Source organism: Cyprinodon tularosa, unplaced genomic scaffold, assembly GCF_016077235.1.
Source record: "Cyprinodon tularosa strain WSP-4 unplaced genomic scaffold, ASM1607723v1 ctg139, whole genome shotgun sequence".
NCBI classification, from domain to species: domain Eukaryota; kingdom Metazoa; phylum Chordata; class Actinopteri; order Cyprinodontiformes; family Cyprinodontidae; genus Cyprinodon; species Cyprinodon tularosa.
The window spans coordinates 327,595-337,648 of NW_024038210.1; the positions used below are offsets into that span (position 1 = coordinate 327,595).

Below are 10,054 nucleotides of genomic sequence, written 5' to 3' on the forward strand. Positions count from 1 at the left end.
TAAGGTAGAAAACAGTAGAAGAACAGTAGATTAAAAAAGCAATCAAAACATTTATATTTATCATCATGCATTCTAATATGTTAAAGAAATACACAGGCTATGAAAGAGTGTGCTATTTTTCACATGACCTTGCTTTATAAATCAATACTTATTGCAACTAAGCAAATGGGTGCAGGAGTATAACTTTCTTTAAAAATATAAATATATTTTTTGTTCTCCCTTGCAGCGCCCCATAGCGTTATCACCCTGGTAGAAAACCATGAAATGCACATCAAACCACCACCGCTGAAATCATCTCCTTTAAGATGCAGATATTTGCTTTTGCACTTTATCTGCATTTAGTGGAGACATCAATACAAAAGAGCTGGAAATAGATGTCTCATTCTGGCTCACACTGGCTCCTCTGCAGGAAAGACGGATATCTTCCCCTCTTATTGCTGGAGGATGGAGCTGCCTCTGAATAGGTCAGTGGGGAACAACAGTTTATGAAGGGGCGGAAGGGGATGCTGGAAGTGACTTTAATGTCATGCAGGAAGTCAGTGGTGAAAAAAGCAGAGAAATGGAGGAGCAGCAGTGGAGGAGGAGGAGGGTGCTGATGCTGACTTTGGCCCCCGGGAAGATGCATCAAAGGAGCATTTGTTGCAGAGACCAGCTGGGAGTATAATGGCAGAAAGAGAAACAGAGTTAGCGCCTGTTTGTGTTTTGAATGGCGAGACTGGAAGGGTTGCATCAGTAGTGACAGATGAACCTGCTTCCTGTGGAAAGAATACAGGGCATTCATAAGCATGCAGCTGTTTCTCTCTGTGTGTGAGTTCAAGTCTTTCAGAGGACACAGTTGTTGCAGGTTTCAGGCTCACATCGATGAACGGATCTCTTTATATTTTCGGACACCTGTGGAAACTGACAGTAAGGATGTTGGATTTTGTGTCTTTAGAAGATGCAGCGAGAAAACTGCAAAAAAAAAAAAAAAAAAAAAGCAGCATTTTTTTCCTTATTAAGAGTCAGATGTGAGTCTGCTTGTGGAATGAGTGGGAGTCATTTCTGACACTTTTAAAAATGCATCACCAAAAACCAAAGAGCACAGGTGACTGTTTACTTTGAAGAGAATCCGTAGTTCCAGGAAAAGCTCTCAGAAAACATGTGAGTTGGAGGCAAGTGTGTCATAAAATCTCTGGGCTCAAGTGTCTTCATGTGAAGGAGAAATAAACCCAGACAGCTCAGCTGACAGTTCCCATATAGACAGACTGAGGCCAAACTGCTGAACTGTTCGTCACGCCACTTCTGTTTGGTCAAAATGATGAATCTTCCTCGCTGCTGCTGCTTCTACTCTGTTTCTGTGTTGAGTGATCCAGACAGGTGTGAATACTGCATGCCTGCTGTGTCACCGAATGCTGACAGACAATGTCTAACAGGTGTGTGTGTGTCAGGCCTGCCCTTCTGTTGCTGCTGACTTCATCCTCCTCCTCAACAAGCACAGCATTTTGCTTCCACGCCGAGTTAAATTTGCTCTAATTAGAAGATTTGATGCCAAATCAGAAAAGCAATCAGGATGAGGCGACCCTGCTGAAGCTAGAAATGGATGAGCAACCTAAGTGTGACGTTTTAGAGGAACAAATGGAGGACAAACCGGATTTTCAGTAAGAGTTTCAGATTTTTGCTGTATTTTTAGTGGAAGAGTTGACTTTCCAATAAAAAGGTTTTGGTCTTACATCCACGCCGGGACTCTTTCGCCATGTAATTAGCTTTGTTATTGTCATTTATTTATAGTTTATTTTAAGAGTGAAATAACACGTCTTTACTGTCTGCTAATGTAGAAATTTGTCTAATATAACAAACTGAAGAAAATGTACACAAAAGTCGTTACGTTAAATATCAAAACACTTTTTGGTCCTGCCTTTCCTCTTCCAGAACAATTAATTGTCTGCAAGGAGGCAAAAGGTAATTTTATATGGATCATGGCCTGCAGACGGGGGGGACATTTGGGGTCAGTTTTCCTGGGCCCATTGGGGGCGCCTAGAATCAGCCTAACCAACCTTTTTTACGGCCGAGAACATGTTTTTCATTCCCAACTTGCCCCTCGTAGTCAGAGGCGATTCTAGAGTCTGTGGGGGCCCTAAGCAAAAAATCCTAGGGGGCCCTACCGACCAGTGTTCATCACCAACGAAACCAGTGTTCATCACCAACGCAAAATTTATTAAATAAAACCTTTTTTTATTCCAAATGTTCTAAACATGAACAACCATGTTATTTTGGAAAATATAAAAGTAAAGAATAAATTAATAAATTAAAGTAAATGTATACTAAAATAAAAAAAAACAGTAATCAGTATAAAAATAAAAAAAATAGTAAATTACTTTAAAAACCCAATATAAACTTTGTACAAAATATAAAGTATAGTAAGAGTAATTAAATTATTGGGGTCCTATACTGCTTTCAGAATTGCTGCTTACGGGCCTTGGCTTGTGCAAATGCAGACATAAGTCCTCCAGATCCAAAGACCTTCGCACACTATACTCTATGGAAATAAGCGCCAGTCCTGAAAGTCTCTCTTGAGAAATGGTTGACCTCAGGTTTTTATCAGCTTTAAAGAGGAGAAACTTCTCTCTCCAGAGGCAACAGTGCCCGGGAGAGTTAACAGCAGACGGAGGGCAATGCTGAGATTTCCATAAAGATACTTGTAAATGTAATCAAGCATCTCTCTTGGAGAGGCAGAAACTATCTGCTATCATAGCATTCACTTAACGCTATAGCTGCTGTCTCCCCGTTAGAAGACAAAGTAGCATCATTTCAATGACAGCAGTCATTTACTGTTAAGGTTATGCTTAAATCATTATCTGCTCCACTTACCACTGTCTTTCTTTCTTTTGCTTCTTCATCTTTTTTCTTCTTCTTCTTCTCGCTACCAGATGGATAGCTCCTCTTCATTTTCCTTCAGCTTAGTTACTTAATTGCTTTCCAATTTACTGAACGATATGCCTACAACATCACCCATTCACTAGGCTACATTCATTTTCATTAAGGGAAGTTATCCACCTGGGCTGGGCTGGGCTGGGCTGGATTTTGACTGGGCAAAGCCAATTTTAATCAACATTCCATCCAATTGGAACTTTTATATGCAGTTGTGCATCTCCTCAGTCACTATAGCGTTGTCACTTCATGCTCGCCTGTTGCTGTTTATCTACCGGGTGTACAGTAGCTGGCTCTCGGGGGCCCCCCAGCGGCTCGGGGCTCCAAGCAGTGGCTTGGTTTGCCTGTTGACAAGGTGCGCCTCTGCTTGTAGTAGAAGGGTAGCATCCCCCAATCCCATTTTGCCACGGAATAGTTTGTCAGCTGAATCTACTGTGTTCAGGTTTTAAATTTCTCTACACGAGTACAGAAAGCTCTGTACTCTAGGGTTCATGTCACTGCAGTATGACCATTAGATGTTGCTGAAAATTTTAGTTTTAATGCTCAAGTCCGATTTTTGGCATGGTCGTTCACATTTCCAAATATATAGACCTTTGTTATCTCCCGTGTGAGCTGCATTCATACAGCTTAACTGTCCTGCAGTAGAGGACTCAATGATGTCACAAGTGCGCTCTGTGTTTATTGAAGTAGAAGTGGAAGGTAGTGTTGGTGGAGCCAGCAGGAGCCAGAGCCTTAACAATGCAACCTTTTCAAATAGAGAAAAAAAAAGGACTGCTCTTCACAGCATCTTCTGCCTTTTTATTTTTTCTTCATGCTTCTGAGTTGCAAGATGAACAAATAGGGAGCTTTTTTTAGTATTAATGAATGTGATCTGGCTGTTTAGACACAGATCGCATTTGAAAAGATCAGATACGTATTGGATTCAGGACCACATAGCCAGGTGGCCGGTGTCACCTTTGAAAAAATCGTATTCGTGTTGTTCAGACTGTCATGAAAAGATCAGAAACAGGTCGCATCTGGCCAAAAAAAATAAAAAAAAGATATTTGGGTCACTTCCGGCTGCACTGTGAACGTAGCCTTAGATATAAAAACCCTACCTTGACTGTCAAGTGAAGAACATGCCTCAAGGTTTGGTATACCATGGAATAATTACCTTTAGCACTACTCGAGTAAGTATTTGTTTTGAAATATAGTGGATTTCTTGCTGCGTGATTGCAGCAATGTCATGTTTTTCTGCCACATGCAGATTAGTCGCAGATTAGTTGCTTAATCATCAGGGTCTGCTTGGTTAAGGTAGGTGCTTCCTGGAGAGATCAGCCTTACGTAGGCCGCTTATTTTCACCAATCAGGAAAGGGGCTCTCGCTTGGACAGTCGAACTCTTTAGGATTACTCAAAATTGCATGAATCAAGTGAAATACCACTCGGTCCACTCCAAGTGCAATGCCCTAACCACTAGGCCGCCACTCCCCAAAAAATATACATTTCTGATGTAAATAGAATTATGACATTTAGGGGTAAAAGAAGTAGAGTTCGATATATGAATGTCATGGGGCCCTTATCATGTTATGTCATGTCCCAGGTCATGTCCCAGGTCATGTCCCAGGTCCAGCTGTCAGCTGGCTTCAGTTGATCAGCTGGAGCTACTTTGATGATGTATAAACCATTCAGCAACTGGAAGGTATTAGCAACTGTAAATTCATATTTTCAGATGAACTGACCGCATCCTTTCCCAAAGTGACCCTTTGTATCATAGATCATTCTTATAATCAAACAGTAAAAAGCTTTGTATCTCCTTTTTTGCTCAAAATGAGCAAAGAAATGTATCATTTGCTGCACAAATAGAAATAAATCTGATGAAACATCACATCTTTGACAGGTTTTTAAATATCTTGTAATCTTCTACATAATTCCAGATCTGTTTTCTCCTCAGGGAAGAGATACGATCAGAAGAGGTGAGAACAGACTCAGAGAAAGAAGAGGCAAAGTGGCAACAAAATCACACCTTTTTCTACCAAAGTGTTATTTTAAACCAGCAGGCTGATCAATGACATGAAGCTGTCTGTCACAGACTGTATATGTCCTTGGAATCAGCAAGAGAGGCATGCAGATGCTGTATAAACACCTTTTTAACTTACTTTTATAATTTTGCCGTCCTGTTAATGTTTATTAGATAAAATTTATGCCAAAGAGACGTTTAACGAAGATACTCTACAGAGTATCTATGTTAAAAAATTTCTGGGTTTTTGGACAGAAACATCCTGACGTCCTCATTGTAGAGCTTCTCTCACTGTTTCAGCTGCTTTTTCTCCTGCCTTACCACTCACATGTCTGGTCCTATGCTAGTTATATCCTTGCTTAAATCCTTTCCTTATTTTCTATGATGGCTTAACTCTTTATAATCCGGGCCATAAAATCTTCAGACATTATTTTTTTTCAAATACTATCATTAAACTTCCCACAAATGTATCTTTATTGGTTAAACTATGGTCATAACAGTTTGTTTACTTTTTTAATGCTGTATGTGAAAATAGGTTATTTAAAGAAAAAAAAAAAAGAAGTTCTAGGTTTATAATTTTTCTGTCTTACAGGGTAAAAAAACACTAGCTGCCTTTAACATAATACATATTACTTGAACATGTACATATTATTGTACATTGAATAGATACTCTGACAAATTGTAGAAAAATCAAACACCTTAAATGACTTCTGGGTGGATATTTGATCACTTTTCTATGCAGTTTTAGAGTTAAGTCAATTCATATTAGCTGCTTTCTTTGGGTTTAATCATTTTTAAGCAAAAGCTCTTTTTCCAGGAATATCTCCTTGATCCGACTCATCCCGGCCATCTTGATGCAGTTGTGGATAAAAGTGGGATTGTGTGTCATTGTTTAAGGTTTCTTTTTGAGTTTGCATAGTTTTTTTTGTTTTTTTTAGTCTGTGTTATTCTAGTTGTCTTTCTTTGTATTTGAGTTTTTATGTAATTCTTGTTTGCCCTCTGTTACTCCTATTGTGTCAGCCTCCTTCTCCTAGCTCCCTTCTAGATTCTTCTGTTCACACGTGCTCCTCATCTGCTAATTAGTCCTCCCATTGTTTCTGTCTCGTATATATATATATATATATATATATATATATATATATATATATATATATATATATATATATATATATATATAATATATATATATATATATATATATATATATATATATATATATATTAGTGCTGTCAAAATTATCGCGTTATTATCGCGTTAACGCGAGGCCATTTTAACGGCGATAATTTTTTTAACGTGAGATTAACGCTATGTGGTTTTATGGTACAATTTTCCAAGTACATCCCGCTGCAGCCTGCGGGAAGGCGGGGCTATTTTCCCCCAGTCTATGCATTTCTCATAGGCTTCGAGAGCGGAGCGCCTCAAGGAAGAAAGAAGCTCATACACTGGGTGACGCTAGTGCCTTTTCTTTAAGCCCCACCACCAACAAACAAGTTGAGTGTCTGGTAAGTAGTAGCAACCTGAAATACGCTGAGAAAACAGATTACTGAGGTAAAATGGAATCTGCTACGGCACTCTTGCTGTCTGTGTACGCCACAGGTCAGTATCGTGTGTGTGTGTGGGTGTGTGTGTGTTCTCATTTTTGTTAAGAGGCTGAAAAGTAACTTTCTAGAGCATAGACTACCTCCATCTAGTGATGTCGGTCTATTGATTTTGATGTATTGATTGAAAATTGTTCATTATTATCTTGGTTAATTAACATCTAATGTTAACTGTACTACATTTTATAGCAGTAGGGTAAAATGCTTGTCTTTGTTCAAAAGACTGTATTAACTGTAAAGACTGTCTTTTACATCAGCCTGTTTTCAGGGCCTTTTTTTTGGCTACATATTTGTTATTTTTTGCTACATGCCTCCCCATCTTCTTGCCATATGTTTCTATGGCATAAATCAGTGTCTGTGACCTGTTTTCATTTAAAAAAAAGAACATTGGCACAAACCTAGCCTGTATGTATTTTTTGTATGACATCGAGAGTATTTAAATGATTTTCAATCAGAAAAAAAATTTGCGATTAAAATGCGATTAATCGCGAGTTAACTCAGGCATTGATGCGATTAATCGCGATTAAAAAAATGTAATCGATTGACAGCACTAATATATATATATATATATATATATATATATATATATATATATATATATATACACACACCTCCTCTTCAGTTACTCTTTGCTGGTTACTTGTTATTTCTTAGTTCCTCATGCAAGTTTTCATTGATGTCTTATGGATTTTTTTTATTTCAGTATTTTGTTTGTGGACTTGTGCTTCTGCTGTAGTGTTGAAAGAAAACTCTAAATCAAGTCACAGACTATGCATCACACTGATAACAAGAGACCAAAAAGTACTCAACTTAACAAAAACAAAAAAAAAGAACAAAAAGACCATATATATTTGTTTTGCAATGCTCTGAACTTCCATATCAATACATTTTGGACCATGTTTGTTCTACCACACTGCTGCCCTTAATGAAATGGAAATGTTAATTTCTCTGCTAAGCTGCTGCTCATTTACTGTCTTTCGTTTTTTTTATGCACTGTGTACATAAGTCCACTTCCACCCAACTGAAAAGGTCCAGTTTGCAGGATGACCTCCTGCCGAGAGGCAAAGACAAAAAGGTTAAACTCAGGGAGACAAGAACTCAGTCTTACTCAGAGAAAACTCAGCTTGACTAGAGTACCAAAAACTGGCAAACACTCTGGCCTCGAGGTAGTGGCAATCAGCAGCTTAAGAACACTCCGTTAACGAGGTAACCGTCAGCAGGTGTGTGAGGTGGCGAACCGGAACCAGGCGCCTCCCGTTGGTGGAAGGGAGACAAACAAAAACAAAACACACAGACAGGAGCCCTGACAATATATGGTATTTGATGAACTAAAGTACGAGGCAAATCAGAATCAAAATCATTAAAAGGTTCCTTTCACATTTAGCTTATTAAGGGACAATAATAATGTCCCTAAGGTTTTGGTCCAACTGTTTCCTAATTCTTGGTTTAAAGAATGTTGGTTCTTCGTAGGAACATTGACAGGATATGAGTCAGATTTATTTAGACATTTCTGCTGTATTTAGCTGAGTTAAAAAATACACATATTTCCACCTGGCAGTTTTAAAGTCAGATGACAGTTTTTTTTGTTTGGTTTATTTCTTAACAAGTAAATGAAAATGAAAGCGTAAAGGGTGGTTCATAAAAGACGAATGCTTCAGGTTGTATCAAATATTCGCATTCATTTGAAAAAGATCTTTATTTATTAGTTGAAATCTGGACCCAAAATGAATTTAAAAACAGTCCTGTGGCCTATGCTTCTTGATATGTGGTTGAGGGTCCCATTAAATCACTGCAGGGCCTCAGGGGCCGTTCTTTGGACACTCCTAAGCTGCATGATTGAGACTTCAAAGCCAACTGAACATCTAAACCACTTTTTGGGCATCCTAAACTCTCTGTCCCCACATTTAACTTACTCTGAGATAAAGGGTTTATACAAGGACCTGTTGTTAGTCTATGATTTGGGTTCCTCTTGTCTCAGAGCTTCATCTCTCATAGCACCGTGCTGAAAATGCTGCGGTATTTGCTGTGTGATCACTGCCACCTCTGTACACTCTCTGCTCAGACTTCCTTCCTCTCTGTGTTCCCACCAATTTCAGTTCCTCTTCTACTCTTACATCATGTTCTTATTTCTAACTTTCCGTTAAAAATTGAAATAAGAAAAAAAAATTTGAAATAAACACGTCCGTCTGCTTACAGTGAATAATGCCCATTTTCACGCAGGGTACGATCTTCAGTTTGGATCCGTTTGCAATCCAGTCGCTGATGAGATCATTTGGACATTTGATTTCCTGAAATGTTAGATTTCTTGCATTCTTACAATATATATTCCGAACACCTGTGACTCAGTGCAGCTAAATAACAGCAATGAAAATTTAAATGTCATCATTTTCTTAATTCACTGACAAATGTGTCATTTGAATTTTAATCTTTTCATTTGCATGAGAGATGCTTCACATGAATAAACATAAATCAAACTTGTGCAACCACCTTCCACAAAAAAACAGATTATGATTATGAATTCAGCTAATTAGCCCCAGTTTATAGGTCTGTAATAGTCTAATTATGCCTGTATAGTGTTCATGTCGGCAGCTGCAGCTCTATATCCTCTTAGATCCTGCTTTTCATTGCTACGTTCTCTTATTCGAAAACAGACTCCAAAGCTATTTTTCTCATGCAGGATCAAACTGTCGGCTGATGGAGCATCGCGTGCACAGACCAGGTTTTCAGTTGTCTGGTAACATGCAGCCAACTTTGCGCTGCTTTGCGTCTCTCTCACCTATTATATTTTTCTGCTTCTTTGCTATTTGTTCAGCTTTGCAGTACTGTACATCCCTGCTGCTTTCCTCCATTGTTGCTGCTGCCTCCATGGGGCGGCTTTCATGTTGGAGTTCAGTCAAGCGAGGGTAAACATCAGGAAGGGCGGTCACCATAAAAATGTGCACAGGGCTAAAAAACGTTGCTGGCTTTTAACGGATGCCGGAGCCTCTTTGATGGGAGGAGACCTTTCTCTGACTTTGGCTCTCTGGTGTTTTGAACTTTGGACCCAGCAGCCGTGTAAACACTGCTTCCTCACACACGCTCCAGCATAAACACAAACAGAAACACAAATGGGGCTAAGGAGCAGCCTCCCTTCCTCTTCTCCTCTGTGATTCAGGAAGAATCTGTGTCTGGATGCAAAAATAACTCCAAATCCGACTGAGCTCGCGTGTGCATATGGATTGTATAAGTGTGTGTAGGTGTGGATGTGGGTTTACGTCAGGGTTCACAGTGAAGCCCCACAATGGTGATAATGTGTCTCTGTGTGTGTGTTGTGTGTTCACCCTGGGAAATGAAAATGCTGACCCAATTTAATACACCTGTGTCTCGCTGCACTCTGGCCTAGCACTCAATCTAACACACACACCTTAACCCAGCTGCAGTGGAGCAGAGCTCTCAGAAACCACATTATCCTGCTGCTCTGACTCAGCTAAACTATGGTGACTCAAACACACAATCGTTTATTCCCTACCTGGAAAAACACAGTAAAACTTCAACCTGACTCCTGCAGAGGTT

At 39.2% G+C, this 10,054-nt stretch overlaps 1 long non-coding RNA gene across 1 annotated transcript; it reads left to right on the forward strand.

The window, feature by feature from the left end:
* Positions 1 to 1,427: 1,427 nt before the first annotated feature.
* LOC119778774 lies at positions 1,428 to 9,403 on the forward strand. Its single transcript, XR_005280127.1, has 3 exons — positions 1,428 to 1,637; positions 9,180 to 9,221; positions 9,315 to 9,403. It is a non-coding gene; the product is annotated as an uncharacterized LOC119778774 (long non-coding RNA).
* The last annotated feature ends 651 nt before the right edge of the window (positions 9,404 to 10,054 follow it).